The sequence below is a fragment of the Mastigoproctus giganteus genome, chromosome 5 (assembly GCF_048544385.1).
Source record: "Mastigoproctus giganteus isolate SK-2022 chromosome 5, ASM4854438v1, whole genome shotgun sequence".
NCBI lineage: Eukaryota > Metazoa > Arthropoda > Arachnida > Uropygi > Thelyphonidae > Mastigoproctus > Mastigoproctus giganteus.
Window position 1 is genome coordinate 178,868,226 of NC_143579.1, and position 21,911 is coordinate 178,890,136.

A 21,911-nucleotide genomic window follows, 5' to 3' on the forward strand; every position below is an offset into this window, starting at 1 on the left:
GAGCCCTCATGGGTAGCACAGTTAGTAGGATCACCGTCCTCCCTGCACCGGGTGGAAAAGACCTGAGTTCGAATCCCGTTGATGACGGGAGGAATTTTTATAGGTCTTTTTCACAAAGTGACTGAGTAAGTCGGTCTCAGGCGAGGGTAGCGAGTTTTTTTCTCCCGGAAACTCAGGGTTTTGCTCCAGCAAACAGAAAATCGATCTCAGAACACACGCAACTTACAGACAATATACGCGGAGCAGCATGGTCTCGGTCGCCGATGCTCCTAAAATCCAACGACAACCAATCAACTTGTTGGAGAATGATTGTGCAGATTTTATCCAATAGAACATGTAGTATTCAACCTCAGGGAGACTAAAGTCAGATGGTGATTGTGAAGGCCCACATCAGAGGCACGCATTTCTTCTGGCGTTACACATATAACATACTCTTGAATGATGGGCGGAAAAACCACCGTGACCTCCTGTCTGACTGCCTATAATTCACCTAGAGTTTCCTCTTGGTAGCGGTGAGGGGCGAATATTAATTGGTCATCCCAGCTGCCACCAAGTAGAGATGCTGCTGGTATTTTTTGGTGATGGGTCCTTCTAGGAGACTGCTATGTTTTCTTAAGTTTATTTTTTTTCTTTAAGAACGTATTTGGTCCTTCCTTTGGTAGGTTTAGATCCAGTCAAAGTCTTGCGTAATTTGATATGTTCTGAGATCTGTAAGATGATCCAAGGAGAGGTGACCTTTAAGGCTTTTATTTTTTTTTTTAATGAAAACCCTAAACACGAAAGTTACGAGAACCTATAGTACATAATTCTGTGCGTTAGTTGAAGGTTGAGAAGATCAAAAAAGATTTCGGTAGATCGTGATGTTCAGGAAATACGTATGAAGGGAGATTGTTTCAGAAAACAGAAGTTGGAGGAATAAATGAGGAGAGATGAAAAAAAAAGTTGATTCTGTGACTTTGAAGTTGGACAGTAAATGGATATTGACTGGTAGCGGCACGTGTTTGGATTGGTTTGTAAGAGAGGGAGAGAGGAGGAATTATATAAGCCACTTCAGAAGAACAGTGCCCATAGAAGTATCTATAGAAAAGGCATGCAGGAGAAACAACGTCTATGACGCAGAGTGGAGAGACTTTGTAAGAGATGGGTCATTAATTAACCTGACTTCCCTCTTTTGAATGGAGTCTAGAAACATGAGAGAGCGGTTATGGGAGCACATTTACGTGACTGCATAGGGAAAAGTTCCCATGCAGTCGCGTGAAGGGGCCGAGGGCAGCAACGAGGAGAAAAAAAAGAGACAATATCCTACCCTGGGGAATTACCCTGTTTAGGGTAGTGTTGTAGGAGGTCTCGCTATGCGTTATTCCAATTTTCCTATTAAAAAAAGGTCCTGTGCGTTGGGAATAAGGATACTGAAACAAATCTTGACAATACCGACGAAACGTTAAATTATAAAATAAGACTTTATTAAGATACAGTGAAAACAAAAATTAAAATACAATATACAGAAACTTATTAAGAATGAAATTAAAAATATATATACAGATAAATATTAAAAGTGATAAAAGCACTGAAAGCGATAACAACAAAAACAAAATATACATTAAGAAGCTTCGAAACGATGTGTCCCTTTATCGACTTCGAGGACGAGACTACGTGTTCAGTATATTAGATAGTATGAATCAGAGCTGTAATACTCAATATGTTCTACGTTGATAATAATATTAGTAAATTAATAAGAGGAGTTTACCTCAATATAGTACGTGGAACACTTCCGTATGATACCCTCCAGAAATTAGAACGGAAAAAACGAAAAAATCGACAACTTACCGGTACATTAAAGTAAAATATAAATAATTAAAGTAAAATATAAATAATTAAATAATCAATTTAACACAATTCAAAACAATTAAAATTCAAATTAACGCAATTAAAAGAATTAACGAAAATATTCAAAACGATTTTCCTTCCTGAAGCTGACAATGCTTTTCGACCGACTGTCGTGATCACAGGAATGAAAATTCATTGAATTTTCAATGAAATTCAATGAAATTCAATGAAAAAAGCATTGTCAGCTTCAGGAAGGAAAATCGTTTTGAATATTTTCGTTAATTCTTTTAATTGCGTTAATTTGAATTTTAATTGTTTTGAATTGATTTTGAATTGTGTTAAATTGATTATTTAATTATTTATATTTTACTTTAATTATTTATATTTTACTTTAATGTACCGGTAAGTTGTCGATTTTTTCGTTTTTTCCGTTCTAATTTCTGGAGGGTATCATACGGAAGTGTTCCACGTACTATATTGAGGTAAACTCCTCTTATTAATTTACTAATAGTGTTCAGTATATGTAACCCACTGCACCTAGTATCTCGTACCCTGATATGTACTTAGCACCCTCCTGGCACTTTGCCGTCCCGGGGTGGTTTCCTTATGGAAATAAACAGATAATAGTAATAATAATATTTATCTGTATACATTTTTAAGGTTATTCTTAATGAGTTTCCGTATATTGTATTTTATTTTTTATAATTTAACATTTCGTCGGTGGTGACAAGGTTCGTTTCAGGATCCAAAATACCTGTTATTTAACAATGCACTGAAGATATCAAGAAGTGAGAAAGTCGTGTAGAAATGATTGTGGAGAACTGTGAGAATGCTGCTGAACGAGCCAATCACAATCGGAAGTCTAGGAAGATGTCTATCTTGTCTCCATTATTCAGTTTCCGGAAAAGTTTCAGCATATCACATCCAATAGAGATAGGCCTGAAATCTTTGATTTGGGCTCTATTAGGAGTTTGCTGCACCATGGAGAACCTTAATTCTATTGGACATTGCTGTATTAATTATGCGTTTGTAATTACTTGCTGTAGAAATAACCATTTTTAATTTTACAGTCTTAAGTGTATTATCATATTTAAGTAAATATTTCTTATTATAGAGGGCTTGCTCCTTGACCCTGCCATCTCAGGGGGAGGTGTACACGTCGATTTCACTGTAAATTAAAAATCTCTGCCAAAAGCAACATTAGCATTAGTAGAGGCACATGATGCAGGAAACCAAACTTCTACAGTATCAGCCAAAAAAAAAAAAAAAAAAAACCTCTTCCCATTTCACTGATCCATTCATTCCAAATGTTTCTCTAGTTCTGCCTTGAACTTCTTTAAGCTATCAAATTCCATTGTTCCAGCAATCAACTACCCGCTGGCTAAAGGCAAACTTCCACACACCTGTTCTACAACTGTCTTTCCTCAGGTTTGTAATCTGAGCAAGAGGAAGAATCCCACCAGCATTGAACCTGCTCAATCCATTCAAGGCCTTATACAACTCAATCAGATCGCCTCGCAGGTGTCTAGTCTCCAGAAGCTGCAATTTGCAGAACTTAAGCCTTTCTTCATAAGAGCATTCACAAGAAGAGTTGTTGCTCTTCTCTGTACCCTTTCTAGCAACTCTACATCCTTCCTAAAATGAGGCTTCCAGACCTGTACGTAGTACTCAAGGTGTGGCCTGACCATTGCCTTATACAAGGGGATAATCACCTCCTTATCCCTGCTCGCAAAATTCCTGTATATCATTGACAAAATCCCATGACCTACTCCGGCAGCTTGTTTTCACTGCTCAGAAAACTTCACGTCTGACTGCACAATTACTTCTGGTCTATTTCATTCTCCACTACCCTGAGTGTAACACCACCAGTTGGTACGTATATTTTTGGGTTACTTCTACCCATATGCAGTACTTTGCATTTGTCAATGTTAAACTTCTTAGCCCATCTGCCCAAATTATCTAGATCCTGTTGCAGTACCATACTGTCTTTAGTGTCATTAACAACCCTGCCAATCTTTGTATCATCTGCAAACTTGGACATTTAACCTGATATACCTTCATCGATAACATTGATAAATACACAAAACAACAATGGGCCCAGCACCGAGCCCTGGGAAAATAACATTCGTCCCCCAATTACATTCGTCCATGAAGAGCAGTACCCATTGATTACCACTCTGTCTTTTCCCACTTAACCATCCTTTTATCCATTGTAGCAACTTTCCCTTAATGCCATACTGCTCCAATTTATACAGTATTCAATGTGCAACAGTATCAAAAGCTTTCCTGAAATCAAAGTATATGATATCAAAATTATTTTTTTGCATCCAGTTCTTTTGTAACCACATCATATTATCCAGATTGGTTAGACAATACTTCCCCTTGACAAACCCATGCTGTGTCTGAATTATTACTGCTGTCTTGTCTGGATGATCCTGCAATTCCTAGTTTGCGGCAAGGACATAGCTTCGTTCGTGGCAAGGACTGTCAAGGCCAACCATGCTGTTCTTTATTTCGGATGCTTTGGATAAGTCATTATAAGTTGATGTTGTGTGTATTGACTGCCGAAATATTTAACTCTAGCCATTACTATAAACAGAGTTCATAGTGTACACTTCGATGTGTCAGTTCGTAGATTACAGTTCATAGGGAGGAATTTTTACTGGTATTTTTCACAACGTGGCTGAGTTAGTCGGTCTCAGGAAAGGGTAGCATGCTTTTCTCTCCCGGAAACTCATGTTTTTCGTCCAGCAAATAGAAAATCGACTTCAAGAGCGCCACAATTTACGGACAATATACACGGAGCAAAATGGCTTTGGTCATCGATGCTCCTAAAAAACCCAACAACAACAGTTCATAGCAGTCGAGGGGAAATCTGGTTCTCCATCCGAGGCAAAGTGCCAATGTTCCTTTCAGTTCTTTTGAGAGATGTAGGTTCAAATCTCGTCGTACTCTGGAGAGATTATTAACTAGATCCAGGGGCTCCCATCTGGTGAGTATGGGCATGGCACACCCAGGGTTCTGAGCTGGATATCATCATTCTTCCCTTTCTTGGTGATTCCCTTTTGTCTCTCTCTCTATCACACACACACACACACACACACACACACACACACACACACACACACACACACACACACACACACACAGAGGGTGGCTCAGGAATTTTTTTTATTTTTTTTTTATTATTATTATTATTATTTTTTTGGCTGGTGCAGCATAAGCCTTTGGCTTCCTTGCACCATATAGCCAATAATAATAATAGATCCACCCACTCCTCTATTATGGTCCCTTACCCCAACGTTTTGAAAATGGTTTTATGTCCTTTCTCTCCACTCATTTCTTCACTTTGAAGGATATCTGGCGGTATAGTTCGATTTGCAAGGAAAAATTTGCAAACTTAAGGTCCGTAGCTTAACTTTTTTCCATCATCGTATTTTTAAATGAAATACGACTGCTGATCAATGTATTGTATGGTACAGTGGATTTATCAGTTTTAATAAAGTTAATTCTAAGCAGATCTTCCGCGTGGAACTGGACCCCGTCACGTTGCCCTAACTTTAGGCCTTAGCCTCAACTGAGCTCCAGCCTTTAGAAATTTTTTCCGTCTATGACTGGAGTAATTTCTAAGGGATTTTTCAGTTGTAACTAAAATAACCGACATTAGGCGGTGGGCTCAGTTCTTCAAAGTATATTATTGCGTGTTTTTTTTTTTTTTTTTAAACCAACCTGCACAACATGCAATACCTGAAAACACAACACACTTGTATTTCTTAAGATTCTTGAAACTATGGCAGGCCAGGCAAGCCGATGCTAATTCTGACACTGCCGAGAAATACGGACAAATAACAAAGCTGACCTGAACATTGGCTAGAAAAACTGTGGGACACGGGAATCGTGTTAATTTCAAGTAGAGATTGGTCGATTTTGCGTAAAGGCAAGAAAGGCCATGAGGTGTCAGAATTGTATCTGTAAATTGCTCGTGTTTTATGGTTGTGTTGCCTCTTTGCTGATGAGAAACCTAAATTAGCCAGAGAAACACCGCGCTACCTCGCCCGAGATCGACTGATTTGGTCGTTGCTCTGCGAAAAAAAATCTATAAATTTCTCCCGTCTAGACAGGATTCGAACTCGTATCATTTCCACACGGTGTGAAAGAAATGGAATCGTACTCACTGCTTGCAACCTCAGACTCAAATGTGTGGTTTTAGGAATTACGTAGTAGTAAATAACAAACATTTTTAATGAGCACTTTGTTTCACCGGGATACCACAATTTTAAAACTATGCTCAGCCTGTGGCTTGCTTTTGCATCTCCGTGGCTGAGTTAGTCGGTCTCAGGCGTAGATGGCAAGGTTTTTTACTCAGAAATTGGGTTTTTTTTTTCGTCCAGCAAAACAGGCAAATCGACCACAGAACACACGCAATTTACAGACAAAATAAATATATGAGCAGATGTAATCATTTACTGGTGACCCTAATATCATAATTTGGTTTCACTTTTGCATTAATTTCAATGGTATTTAACCCTTTTAATGAAAAGGTCTGTTCTTTATAACAGTTGGTGCAGAAGACTACAAAGTAGCTGGCCGACCAGGCTAGCCGAGTGGGTAAAGTACCTGCCCGGCAACCCAAAGGTCGTGGGTTCGATTCCCGCCTCGGGCTTGGATCAAAGTACTGCAAAAACCTTGGGAGGTGCAATATGGCCACAGAAGCCGATGCGCCAACAACTATCAAAAAAAAAAAAAAAAAAAAAAAAAAACAAAGTAGCCACAAAATCCCTAGGCATACTAGTTAGAAATTAATCTGTATGCTCTCCTCCATTCTCCGTACAAATTTTAATTTTCCCCCATGTTCCTCTGCACATAGCCTGCCTTCCATGTTGACGGTTGGAAGTTACGAAAGCAGTCCCTGATAGCTGTTTTAGGTCTCTAACTGTTGTTAGACGGAGTTGAGGAATTTTCTCTTTTACAATGCCCCAAAGTGACTTGTCACTTGTTGTTACGTCTGGACTTCGAGGAGGCTACACCATATCACATCCACGTGCAATCCATCATCCACTGAATTTGTCGATTTGTCTTCAAGATATTCTCTAACTGGGAGAGTATAATCTGCTGGTGCACCATCTTGTTGCAGGACAGTTGTTGTTTCGAGACCTCTCTCATGAGTTGTGGAACGAACCACATCTAAACCATGTTCAAATAAGCAGTGTGATTGGCACTTGTATCGAAAACATATAGTCCTATAAAGTTATCTGAAATTGCTGCCCAAATGAGGAGGATGTTCAATTTCCTTCAAAAAATGAGGATTTTCTTTGCGCCAAAACTAAATATTCCTGGATCGATTACTAAATTAAATAGCATACTAATCCAAAAAAAAAAAAAAAAAAAAAAAAACTCTTCGTCTTAATTCACTGGTGGGAAATCGTTGCAAAAGAACATTGCAATTTATCTCACGGCTCTCGGAAAGCTACCACGTCTCTACCAGAAAGCTCATTAACATATCGAGGCTTAAATTAAATATCCCAAATATTTTTGATTATTTTTTAGACTGTGGAGTGGAATGCCTAACTCAGAAGATGTTTTTCAAGATGCTTTCAGTGGTGATCTCGAGCAGGACGCTTAAACAATGTCCACATGGTGTTAACGTGATGCTGGACGACCGGAACGCTTAAAATTAAGGACACTTCCTGTGATAAAAAACCTCTGCGAAAATCTTTTACTTATGCCTTTAAAACTTGTTTCTTCTCGGGTTTGTGAACCCAAACACAAGTAATCAGTCTCTCTTCTATCATATACTCTCGGTGTCTGTCACACTGAAGCCCTACCTTTTAAAAAAATATAAAACAAATAACTAACAGAGGATACAATCTCATGCATAGGAACTTTGTGGCCATTCTGAAGTGAAACTGCGGCTGTTGCCACGGGCTCGCGCCAATTACGTTTTGGATGTTTATTTGTGATGAGCAACTGGTTTCAGTTAACAAATTATACTGAGAGTTCATTTTTATACAGCGTGACTTTTTTAATTACTGAGCAGCATGTTGCAAAAGGATGCCAACATAAAGACAAGTTAGTTAATGTAAGCAATGCGTTACATTTCAGGCGCGTTAGCAAATAGTAATAATTCATAATTTATTAAAAAAAAAAAAAAAACACGATCAAAAAGCTACGACTTTAATGTGCAAACCGAAAGCATCTCGTTTCTGCGCATTCGCCACATTGCCCCTCCATTTGTGGCAACAAACATAACATCCAGTGCTTCAGCTACGAAATACTGTATGTAGTTTCTGGATTTATATTAGTGTGATTTTAATTAAATTTGCGAAGGCTCAAAAAATCGTTCTAAAAGTGCGAAATGTAAAATTTCATGAAAATCCATCCACTGTAGATCCAGTCATTACATGCTGACGGACGAACAGAGAAATAATAACTGCCAGAATTGTATTAGTCCGATTTTAATTAAATTTGAGACGGCTCACCAGATCTTTCTGAAAGGCCAAAATATAAAATTTTATGAAAAGCCATCCACTAGGAGTAGAATAAAAGGACGAACAGACGTACATGGTGAAGACAAGAGGCGCATTACGCTTGGTATGCTAACGTGCCTAATAGGAGCCTCCGTTCAGAAAGCGTACCCAACCTAGTACAAGTGGACATGGTTGACTCGTAGCGACCCCACCCTAGTATTTGAGATCTTTAACATTAACAGCAGTTTTTTTTTTTTTTTTTTGTATCTAAACGATCATATGGAAATCGCTTCTTTTGATGCGCAGGCCCCGTTTAATATCTGATTTTAATTCCTTTTTTGTACCTTTCTGAAATTCGTGACTAGTTCTCGCACATACTGACTGGGCCACCGAGTTTCCCATAAATTAGGAGTTTTGACTCTCTCTTAAATGTGTTCGTAAAACTCAGAAGTCTTTTCGTACGGTGAACTGGATGGAATTTTGGCATTAAGGTGACGGCAGCCAACCCCGCACACCTAGATTGCCTGATAGTAGACATTCCGCAGACTGCTTTATGGACAATACACTAAGAAACTGTATAAATCAAACATCTGCATCAAACATGCGGAGAAAGTTGTAGAAAAAGTTCTCCACGAATCACACATTTTACGATCTTCTGCCTGGAAGAGTTGTGAGCGTGACATGAATAGCTTATGTCGTGGGACCACGCGTGCTATCATTTCCTCAGAAAAAACGCGTAGATAACAGTAAGTTGACACCAAAGTTTCCCTTAAGACGGGAGCAGCGGGAGTGCGGCGCACATTTAACTCGCGCTATCTATCATAATTCTAGAGTGGTTGGATATTCAGAGCCATCTGGCGGTGACGGAAGGTTCCATAGAGGCTGTTTACGACAAACTTTGGCGTTTTTTCGATGAAATACAGAGAACTAATACGGAAGCGACCGGTGTCGTTCCGTGTTATGCCCGATAGCGTCAGGTACGGCTCCGGTCGCTGATATTTATTGGAAGACGGAGCTGTGCAAATTGACACGAAGGTGGTTATAGCAAGGGTGGTTACACATATATTCTGATTAAGATTTATTGGTTCATATCCAGGACAAACACAAAACCAAGATAACGTTGAGTTAAGAAGCTGATATAACAGTGACGTAATACTTTTACTTCACGCTCCCGGTATCAAGATCTGTGGAAATACGGCAGGGTTGCTCCGAAAAGCGATGTTGACTTTAGAAAATACAAAAGTTTGAGAATCAATTGTGTACGCAGAAAAAAAAAATAATAATAAATAAAATAAAAATTAGTGGAATCGCGAGTGAGCCCAGAATTATAAAAGTTGTTGCAAGAATTTAATTTTTTATTTTATTTTATTGAGTACAACACCGCGCAGTTGAAGTTGCTGGCAGTCGGTTGATTCAAAAATAATGGTTGATTCTAACAAACAATAACACTGGTCTGCGTAGATTTTGATATTTCCAAAATTCGTGCTGTTTCTGGGTGTGCTTTTAGTGCTAATTCTAAAAATAGGAACCGTTCTTGCCTTTCACGTGCATCTTTTTTTTTTTTTAAAGTAAATTTTTTCGTTGTATACACATTCCACGTATGCGCGATCTGCGTACTACTTCCTTTGCGAAGTAGTATGCAAGTTGGACGTCGTTAGAAGACTGGAAGAAGGTGTGCTGCTCGGATGAGTCACGTTATTTACTCCACACCGTGGATGGTCGTGTAGGAATTTGGCGTGAACAACATGAGGCTCTTTATCCATCATGAATGGTATCAAAAGTGCAGGCCGGTGGAGGCGGTTGTATGGTTGGGGAATGTTTCACTGGCAGGAACTTGGACCCCTGGTGCATGTGGAACAACGTATCACTGGTCTCCGCTATCGTCAACTGCTTGCTGACTGTGTACACCGCGCCATGTTACACTTTTTCCCGAATGGCGATGGTGTCTTCCAAGATGACAATGCGCCGAGCCACATGGCCCTTGTTGTGCAGGAATGGATTGAGGAACGCAGTTCTGACTTCCAGCATATCGATTGGCCTCAGAACTCCCCCCCCCCCCCATTATCAATCCCATGGAGCACTTGTGGGACACTATGGAACGGCATATCAGGCGTCTGGATACACCAATCACCTCCTTTGCTGACCACATTACACACAGCTTGGTTTGCCACACCCCCCCTAACGCTTCCGACATCTTGTTGAATCAATGCCACGTCGGATAGCTGCTGTACTGAGGGCAAAAGGAGGGCCTACGAAGTATTAGGTATGTGGTCACAATTCGGTGATCACTCAGTGTATATTAAAAGGATAATAGATAACATTTGACAGTGCACTTGCCTGGAGTTGGAATAGCACATGTATAAATTTTACAAGAGGGAGAAAACTTACATTTGAACTTACATTCACATATATACAGAGAATTAATTAAGTTTACATAAATTCAATATATTAAATGACAGTCAAAGTCTTGAACTTCAAAGAATTTTATGCGTCTGTCGATGGCATGTGATGGACTGGTAGATGGAGTTACTTGATCGTGTTTGTTGTGCTTCACTGGAGGTCGGTGCTTCGATGCAACTCTTCAGGATATTCTTCCTGTATTTCTTGTCATCCAATAGTTCCTTGGGGTTAATTTGCAGATTGTTGAAATGTTTCGTAATGTTTGCCGGGAACATATCTCTAAGGCGATAAAAGTTGGTAAGAGTCGAACTATATATCGTAATAAACAACATAAACAACGACCACCGTTGTTTATGTCGCTCTGTTGGATGGGTACTTGAGGCTAAGATTGATTTCTTGCAAGTTAGGAGAATCAATCTTATTAGTTAACAGTTTGGCAAGAGTGATGAGGTTCTTTTCCAGAATTTTGATCTCCCTTGGTGTCATGTTCATGTTCGCATGTAGAATGGATCTAGAGATTGTGAACGGGTTCCCATAGATCCTGTTGAACCACCTCAGAACCCAATATTCAATTGCCAGATATTTCTTTACAATACTTGATGGGGCCGAGGACCATAACTCAGAAGCGTATAAAGCGATGGGCGTGATACACCTCTCAAAGTATTTGCATATTAGGAACGTATTTTGGCAACCAACAAGTTCCTGCCGGATCGCCCTGAAGGCAGCATATGTTTTCCTTTTTGAATATATGAAATGGTCCTGGAAAGTAAGGTTTTCGTCCCAGGCGAGACCAAGGTCTGTGTGAGTCGAAACCTTTGTGACCTTATTGCCATTTATTAGAGCTTGGATATCATTTTTGTTCCGCTTCTTGTTATAGATATTTGGGAGGACTTTTCCTGATTTAGCATATGTATTATTCACTACTTAGATATGGAGCCCTGCCATATCTAAGTAGTGAACAAGTTGATTAATTTGTGTAGCAGTGTTTTGATTTATTTCTTGAACGCTTTTAATGTCATCAGTGATGACGAACAACTTCAAATCATCAGCGTAAGAGCTAAAGTTTGTAAACCTCGCTAGAAATGGGTGTAAGATTAGTGCAAAGAGCGTGGTAGATAACACTCCACCTTGTGTCTCCTCTTCTTACCGTTGTCATAGTCTGGTAGCAACTATGGGATATTATCAGTATCCTTTCGTTAAGGAGGTTGCGAAGGATGGAGATTAGTGAGGCGGTTGCTTTTTAATAGTTCTTTAATAAATGAAGCAGTATTTCAATTGACACATTGTCGAAAGCTGATTTTATGTCAAAGAAAAGATGTCTATTTGAGATCTTTTACTAATGGCATGTTGAATCCGAAACAGCGTGTCAAGAAGGTTTGTTATTGTAGATCGGTGGTGCAGCGAGATGTGTAGATGTGATGGTCAATTATTGTAGGGAGTTACAGCTTTTCAAAGATTTTGAGGAGGGAGCATCCGATGGATATAGGACGGAAATCAGTTGGTAACTTTGGACGTTTGTTTTTTGGAGCTGGTTTAACATAGTAGGTCCTCCAAAGAGACGGGACAGTCCCAGTTTCCACTATGCGTTGGAAAATATGTAAAAGGGGTTCAACAATACAAATTGAGGATATTTTATTCAAAAAGGGGGAAGCCGTCTGGCCCAACAGTAGCTTTATTGGTAAGGTGTTAATAACATTTAACTGTTCCTTAGTAATGGTAATTTCTTTCATGGCTTGTATTAGACAACGGTCCACAACAGCTAGAAGGCTGGTAGTTGCCGATTGTTGTTGTTCTCGGAAGGCCTGTTCATCCCATTTACCTCTACTATTTGCAAGTATAGGAATAGCAGCCGAAAGCACTGGATAACACAATGTGCTGTTTAGTGCCGAAGTACTAATATATCGGCTCTGTTTTGATAGTGCACATTATGTGAAATTTTATTAATATTGAACCAAGATTTAATTGGAAATTTTAGAAAGATTTATTGTTATTTATTTATTTTTATTTTATTTATTATTATGTTGATTATGAATAAATACTTTAAAATCAAAGGTCTTGAGAATTAGTGCATATGAGCCTAGGCCATGGAGGCACGTATGGGATGAAGTTGTTAATATATATGTATATGTATGGACAGATATTATGAGTTCTTTTGATGCTCCAGCTGTAGCAATAAGTTTCAGCTGTTGTGAGAGTTCAATAGTTGCTTCTTCTATATTTAAACTTTTTATGCTGAGCCAGTAATAAGCAGAAATGTTGGGGAGTAGGTTAGTTAGTTGCGATGCGTCTGCTTGGGAGATGGAGGTGTTTACCCCCCATGTGAGGGTAAACACCTCCATCTGCCAAGGTGGTCTGACGTAAAGGAAAAACTGAGAAGGCTGCGTTTTTACAACTGATAAGCTGTGGAAGATGAGGTTGAAAGTTTGTTTATCTCTTGTAGGTGGCGTATCAAGTCTTATAAGGTCTGCAGAGGTTAACGTTAAGTCATGTAGTGCCGAGGCAACATGCCACTTGGAAGTGACATGTTGAAATAACCACCAAGAATGGTAGGAAGTGCTGGGTTCAGATTAGTCACCAGCCAAGATTGAAGCTCAAGCCTAGATGCATCCATGTGGTCAGGTGGGAGGTAAACTAGGCCTACCTGGATGGTACAATCCTGGTGCTTCAAGGTGGTACATAAGGCCTCAAAATTCTCAGTTTTACTCGATAGAGTTTGCAGATTTCCAGAGTGGTTTACATAGAATATAACCATTTCTGCAAAGGCAAAGCCAACACCTCTTTTGTTGGCTTTGCAATTGCTAAGGGCATTATAGGCACAGTGTGGAGGAGTAGGTCAAGATTTTTATCATCTGACAGCCAAGTTTCAGTTAGACAGATAAACTCGAATTCTCTTAGGAAGAACATGGTCTGGAGCGTGTGTAATTTATTTGCCAAGCTTCGTATGTTCTGAAGAAAGTAGGTGAGGGGGACAACTATTCTTATGAGTTGTACGTGTTGAATTAATTAGTTGCTATGCAGCTGGTTAGTATGGTGGGATCCTACTAAGTTTCTTTTGATACCCATCTTTGTACGATTTGACCACTGCTCCGTAAAGCCACGACTTCCGATCAAGTACTGTGTATGACGATTCATGCGAACACATGATTATAAAAGATGTATATGTAAGATGCTTAGTTTTGATCGCCCTTACCTCAATTGCCAATTTATGCTTATTTGCAAAGAGTTCCTTCATGCTACTTGCCTTAGTTGCTGGACTAAGCCTCGATACAAATATCTTATCTTTTGTCTGCACTGCTTTAATTTGTTAAGTTTCCCCTAGTCGCTGTCTCTTTAATCTTATGGGGACTGTATTGTCTGTCAGATCTCCCTAGTGTCCTGTATCTCGACTGGCTGGATGGGCACTAGTATTTAATCCCAGTCCTATGTTATCCTTGGGTTTCGTTACCAGCATTTGTGCATATGTAGGCCTTTGGATCTGAGAATGATTTCTTGGATCGGGCTACGACCGGGTCCAGCATGGTATGGATGGTTCTACACGACAATTTTCCGGTATCATATCACTGCCTTCGAGTGGCTGATTATCTTGTTTCTGATGGTTTGTTCCTATTATTCATTCTTTTCCTTTCACATCACTCTGCAATTTAGGTGTACGTGTACGTTCGTTCTTGTCAGTTGAAGGAGGCTGTCGGAGACACGTAGAATGGGCTCGATGAGCGGTGTCGATCGAGATCTCAGAATAATTTCTCCTGGTAGCCCATTCAGAATGCACACTTAAAAACGTTAAGCTTCTTTTGGAAAAAAATTCAGTAAAAGGATCATGGTTGGCTAATTTGTGGAGATTTTAAAGTTATTAGTCTGCTACTCGGCCAACAACTTGGTTACACAAAAATGCCTTGCTTTCTGTACGAGTGGGACAGTCGAGTAAGAAGCGAACTTGGTAAAGGAAAGTGTGGCTACCAAGACAGCGTCTGACACTAGCTTAAGAATATTAAAGGCGGGCTGTTAGTAGATAGAACAAAGTGCTGTTATTTCCTCTTCGTATAAAGTTAGGTTTAATGAAACAGTTCGTCCAAGCCCTGGATAAAAAAAAAAAAGTAAAAAAAGAAAAAGGAATTGTTTCAAGTATGTTTGCATTAAATTCTCATTGCTTACATACAAAAAAACCAACAACTAAAGCAGGAATTTTTGTTGGACTTCAAAGTTGCTGCTAGATTTTGCATTGAAAGAGTTTATGATCCAAACTGAGACTCTTGGACCGACTTTAAAAATGTAGAACGCAGTTATTTTGAGAAACAATAAACCCCCAAATATGAGACCATCGGGAGTGCATTCTAGAGAAGTTCAGAAAACTAGGCTGCGATATGAGTATTAAGAAGGCGTCTTGTGAAAAAAAAAAAAAAAAGATACCAAGGGCAATGGAATGTCAGTATGATGGCCGCCTACTGTTGGAGCTAAAACAAGGAACAGCCACCGAAACTAGCTGCCTGAGGAAGTCAAAGTGGCATAATGTATCAGAGATCTTGTGTGCCGTCATCTTAGGCTTGAGGAAGATGCCTTTGATATTTCTTGGTGTTTTTACGTATTTTTATATAAAATAACCTATTTGAAAAAGCTGTAAAAACACAAAATAAACCACCAGCACCTTCACCAATATCAAATTTCAAGTAACTTTCGAAATTTCCGCTTAAAAATTAAGTTCAGATTTCTTGTCAGCAGTAAAACATCGGAACTTATCTTAAAATGCAGATCGGTGTTATACATTTGAATTGTCTCGAACATGTATTCAGGGTAACCACAACCTCCTCTACAAATCTAAAACGTTATTATGTGAATGGGGTATATGATACAAACATGAAACTACTTCCCTTTGATGCTTTGGAAATGTTGCAGTGATTCTTTGATAGATGATTTGCTATACATTTCAATAAATTATTAAATTTGAAGATTTACTCAAAAAAAGCATAATCATTTGTCCAGGGGACTTCGATTTTATTATACATGTCTTTTTTTTTTCTTTTTTCTAAGGGTGATGATTTTACTGTATAAAACCTTTGTTTGGTGTCAGTTGGATAATTAAAAAAAATGTTACGATAAAATATGATTTATTATTGACTCTCTTAATGGCATTTTTCTTATCAAAACTTAAAATAACGGAAGGTGAATAAAATAAACAAACACGTTAAAATTAGCGAGTACAACTTCACATTTTTAATTTATATTTATTTTTTAAAACTTAATAAAGCCATAACTTTAAAAAATACTTCCGGGCAGTGAAGACCCATCGTTTGGTAGTTCTGAGTTGCACGGAATGACACGGAAATTGATACCATGCATATCAATGGTACCGAATTTCGTGTCATTTGCGATTGAATATAGTGTTTTGCTACTTTTTCCATATAGTTTTTATTAGTTTTTCCATATTTGATGTGCTGTTGAAATTCATTTGGGAAGGTTGAAACAGAACTGTGCCTCTTTACGATTCGAGGATAACACTGGTTTTTGATGTTCCAATAGATGTGCTGATTTGTATTCAGAAAGAGTTATCTAACAGAAAAGAAGTCGTGTAACACTAAATGAGATTTCCAGACGATAGCCCCAGGCTCATAAAAACTGAGGCTTTTACCCTTGAAGTTCGGAAATATATGGACTGGAATAATTCATACCTCACAACAATATTTTGACTGTTGACGAGAAATTAAAAAAAAAATTCCTTGCGAAACATCTACATCTGAATGCAAGGAATTTGTTTATATCTTTTGCGGCTTCTGTTTTTCACTCATACTGACATCACTATACTCCAATTAGTATACGAACAAATGTCGGCTTCACATTTACGTCACTGTCACTCACTTCAATAGCGTTGATTCTCTTTTCTCCGCTACGATATACTCCATCCTGGATAGGCTTTCCACCAATGAACGATAGACTCTGCAGAATTTATTGTCTTCCATTCCCCCTGCAGAACAGCAACCAGTTGAGCTACTGATGTGGGGCGTGTTGGTCTTCCCTCACCCTACGTTCCAATGCATTCCATAGGGTTCAAATCGAGACTCTGTACTGGCCATCCCAACTTTGTACATTTTCGTACATTCATGTCCGTGAACTATTCTCGAACAGCACTGGCGGTATGGCATTAGACATTGAAACAACAATGGGTCTGCATGAAAGAACTACAACATTTGGAGGGAGCATGGAATTGTCCAAAATGTTTAGATATTCTTCGCGTTCATAGTTCCAGCCACTAACGGTCATAGGCCATGAGAAACAGCCTCACCTTTATAATCCCACCTCCTCTATCTTTATTGTTGGCACGAGCAGCTCATTGCCCAGGCATCCTCCTCAGCTCGCCCATCTGATCAGAATAGGGTGTGGCGGTATTCGTCACTCTATTGAACCGGTATTCTCTGCTCTTGGACCAATTACGGAGTTCGTTACACCATACAAGGAGAGACCGCTAATTGCGGTTGGTCATGGACGGAGTTCCACAGCTTCGTTCGCCACGAAGCTGTGGAACCCCATATGTGGTGTGTGTATGTAGAGACCTCAATCCCTGTTGATTCATTAAACCCCGGTTGATGTTTTGAAGGGATGTCTGAAAATTATCATACCTCATTTCCAACCCCCCTCTGGACACTTGGAGCTAGCTTCTGTGGTCTGTCTTCCTGTGTTTTGCTGAATGGTGTACTGTCACTCTTTCATTTCATGATGACATCACAGATGGTCGACTTTGGTTGGTGCAGGCTGTCAGCAATTGTGCCCTTCGACGAACCAGTAATCTGACATCCGACAGTAGCACCTGTCCCGAAATCAATGAGCTCGGCTTTACGTGCCATGACGAAAACAGTAATTTGTGGTGCTCATACATACCAGTCTGAGTCGCTTGTTTATCCGAGGAGGTCCAATAGACTACGGAAACAGTGGTCTCCGGATACTTTTTGGAGGCAGTGCCTTGCCTTATTTAAAATACACCTCCTCGAAACATTTTCTTTCACAAGACTGTCAAAGTTAAAAGTACGCAATATCTTTCTAAACCACTTGCTATTATCCATACTTTTTTTTTTTCTGTTTATCCATGTTTCCTATTCAAATGTTACTCTCCTTTATTTAATGCAGTTTCAACGAAAGTATTAATCGTGATTTTGAATTGGTTCTGTTTGAAAGTAATTCTTTATTGCCTGCGCAAAGTTTATTTAATAGAAAAATACGAGATAAGTATCGTAAGATAAATAAATGAGAATTTTTAAGCCTCTGATAATTCATTTATGTGGTTTCCAAACCTTTTGAAGATCACATTTATGGCTCTGAAGTACTTACTAAGCTTGGTCAAGGGCGTGCAGAGTCAGTATGGGCCTGGGGGAGAACAAACATTTGTGTCACCGAGCAGGAGATTTGTGATAACCGTGACTTTTTCCAGAGAATAGTTGTCATACGTAGATCATTTGTGCATTCCCTTGTTATTATTATTATTATTTATTTAATCAGTAAAGAAAAGTCACATCCACCCCTTGACAGCAATCAAATGCTAGGAGGGTAAACAACTATAAAAATTAATACAATATCAATATTTGGGTAAAATAAAATATACAGAGATCAAGTCAATAACTAATTACGGAAGTTAAGACAGATTAGGTTAGACGTAATACTCTAAATACATTCAGCATCTGTCCAAGAAGAATGCGGGGATGCCGGCACTCCAACACAGTACCCTCGTAAAGCGATGGTGTAATGAAAGATCTAAAATTGCAGGACTGTGTAGGTATCAGCTAAAACTTTTGATCTGTAGGCTTTGTTGACGCAAATCGTCTCAGGGTTGATATTGAGGAGCCTAATCGTGTTTTCTGGGAACATATGGCTGATCAAAGATGTTTGCCGGTTTGTTATTCTGCTGTTCTTCGTGGGCAGGATGATAAGGCTATCGATGTTAGGAGCATCCAGTCTACCCGAAATGAGTTTGGAGAGGGTAATTATGTTGCGAGTGGTGATCATTTGTTTCCAAGGGATCATTCCATGCAGCGAATGTAGTATACCCCTAGAGATAGTAAGGGGATGTCCTGAAGTCCTATTGAGGGATCGAAGAAGCCAGTACTCAATCCCCAAGAACTATCGCAGGTAGGTTGGAAGGGCGGAGTGTATAGTAAGGAAGGGTATAGTAACTCCAGATTTCCGAATCGCAGAGTGTCACCCGCACCACACAAGTTCGGACAAATCTAGTTATTTGCTTCTTATTTTCGTAACCAACCAGTTCCTGTCGAGCAGACCAAAGGGCTGCGAAGAATTTGTTTCTTGCTTCCTTGAAGCGCTCCAGAAAAGACAGGTTCGAATCCCAGACCAAACATAGGTCCTTGTGAGAGTTGACAGTTTAATTTGATATCCATTGGATTTATTCTTCTCCTCTTTGTAAACGTCATCTGTGCAGATTTTTCGGCATTTAGCTCAAAACCATTGACGAAATGTGCTTATCTGAGAGATTTGTTTTGTTGCAGCTCTTTGGACAGAGACGCTTGCTCCAGCTGATCCGAATGAATGAAAAGCTTCAGATCGTCGGCGTACGATAACATGTTTTTGAAATTTGCTAGCAGAGGTTCCAAAGCCGCTGCAAACAGCGCTGCTGACAAAACGCCACCCTGTGAATACCCGAAGACAGTAAAGGATCGTGAGAGACCATTGTGCTCAAAAAGGAGCCGCCTTTCCTGCAAAATTTATTTTTTTGAGTATAATGACGAGGTTATCGGAAATCCTGAAGTAGTTCTTCAGGATGTGAAGTAAAGATGTGATGGAAATCCTATCATATACAGATTTAACGTAAAAAAAAAAAAAAAAATGTCGAACTGCGTTCGAGAATTCAAAGCTTCTTGTATGTGAAACAACGTTTGAAGGAGATGGGTGGTAGTAGATCTCCCAGGGACAACGTTGTTGAAGGTGATGCGGTCCGTGATGAAAACAGTGTTCAATGAGTTGCGCTAGGATTCTTTTTAAAAACTTTAAGAAGCGAATTGTCCACTGAGATCGGACTAAAATCCTTCGCAGTTTTAGGCCTCGAATTCTCCTAAATGGGTTTGACGCAATAGTGTGCCCAAATTTGAGGCACGAAGATATTCGCAAAATTTCATTAAAGATGTGTAAAAGAACATCCACAATGAAGACAGGATATTTTAATGATGAACAAAGGAAATGATGATGATTTTGATATTTGGTTCTTCAGACTAATAAGTTCTAATTCGCACGTGCCATGAAAACAGCTGTGTACCGCAATTACCGGAAGGATCTGTTTTTCTTCTACAGCTGTTTATATACGATTATAGCTCAACTATGATTTTGAACATTTTTATTACCGGCTTATTAAGAAACATGGAGTACGAAACAGTTGTGATGACGTCAAGTGGAAGGATACTAGCTATAGTAGGCATGCAAGACTATTAATCAATAGGCTACTGTTCTAGATTCTCTGGAACCTCTTGGCGCCGGTATAGTAACTCCACGTAGGAAAGTTGGGAGTTTATAGTACGGGATCTGAGAAATTTCCTGGGATAGCATCTCAGGTCAGGGAAGAGGCAACCCGGGGAGGGAGAGCAGACAATGAATCCGTCGGTATTTCTGTTCACTATGTTGCCTTGGCTGTGTTGGATGATCCACGCTTCTTGGTCTCTCTCTCTAGGAAACGATGATGACCTAGAGCAGGAGTGGCCAACTTAATTTGTGATGCGATCTACTTTTTTCTTTCAAAATGTGCCGCGATCTACCATCTCAAAAGTTTCATTGCACAAGGTGCACAAATCGAGGGATGACTGTATATTTAAAATTCGTCGTGATCGACCGAAATTAAATCCGCGATCGACTCGTTGGCTACCCCTGACCTAGAGGATCTTAGTACTTTTGAAGTTAATGGTAGAGCTCTCGTTGTTGATGTTGCAAAATGCCACATCAGTCCTCTTCTCACGCCTCTGCGAGTTCATTTATGCGAGTACCCAGTCGGTGGTAGAACTACCTGATGTAGTATTTACCGCACTGGCCGCTTACTCGGTAGACAGAGTCGTGCACCTCCGAGGGGGAACATTGTTCTCGTCTGCCCTTGAAATATACCTTTATGTTGTGCTGTTTGACTATTTTGATGATAGATTCACCCCGTCCCAACCCGTAAGTTGTAAGGAAAGATGAAATGGGGTGGGAGGATCTTTGTGGTCGTACCCACTCGAGGAGAGCGTGGGTGGGTGGGTGTGTATAAACTGTTGCCGGCACCCGAAGGTTCAAGATACTTCTGACGTCACCAAAAAAATCTAAGACGGACTTTCCAGTTGCCAACCGAACCAAGCTTTGTCCATTAACATTCAAATCCCCCCTTTCATCCTATGAAGATAACTGCGTATTCAAAACAGAGGCCAGAGCCAATCAACATAACACAGCTTCCTTTCGAGCTCGCAATGGAGATCGCAGATTGTTCATATAACTCCAGAAACAGCAATTGCAGCGAATTATACAGTTCCCATATATGCCCGACAAGTACGGACCAATCAGAATCTTTCTCTTACGTTTGTTGCTGCCTTATAAAGTCGTTCTCTGGAGGTAAATACGTGCAGTTTATTTTAACTAGACTAAAAGCACCCAAACGCTGCTGTTGGAGACCTTAACACTTCAGTCATAACGTACGGTAATCTTCCTCTCCAACTTACTTTTTTTGCTTATTTTATTCTGTTTTTAAATTTTTTTTTATTCCGGTTTTGTTTTCGGTTATGTAAATAGTTTTGTGTTGTTATTCGGCCTGTATCTGGCCTTCAGAGAGCAGCAACTCCCGTTCAAATAAATTAAATGTCAAATTTCACGTAGAGTAAGTGTCCTCTCTTTTATACTTCATACAACGTGTTTTCTGCGTGTGGATTACTGCTCTTCAACTCCTATACGATGTCCATAAGCGGCTGTTCTTCCATTCTGTGTGGAGAAGGTCCGATTTCAAAGGGTGCAACTTTTATGCGCTTTCTTCTTACAATCTGGCCAAATTAGGTTTTGGGGGAAGACTTTTCTCCTGGAAAGTGGAGTTTTTCATGTCATTCCGCCAGACAGATGAACCATTGCACGCATACAGTTCACAGACACGATATACTTGACCCTTCATTGCCTTAGCGCGAATTCCAGCTTCTTCCATTTTATAGAGATAGCCAGTGCTGAGGCAGAAGAATTAAGATAATTTAAACTCGTGCAGTTTCTGCCACGTTGTTGTAAGCT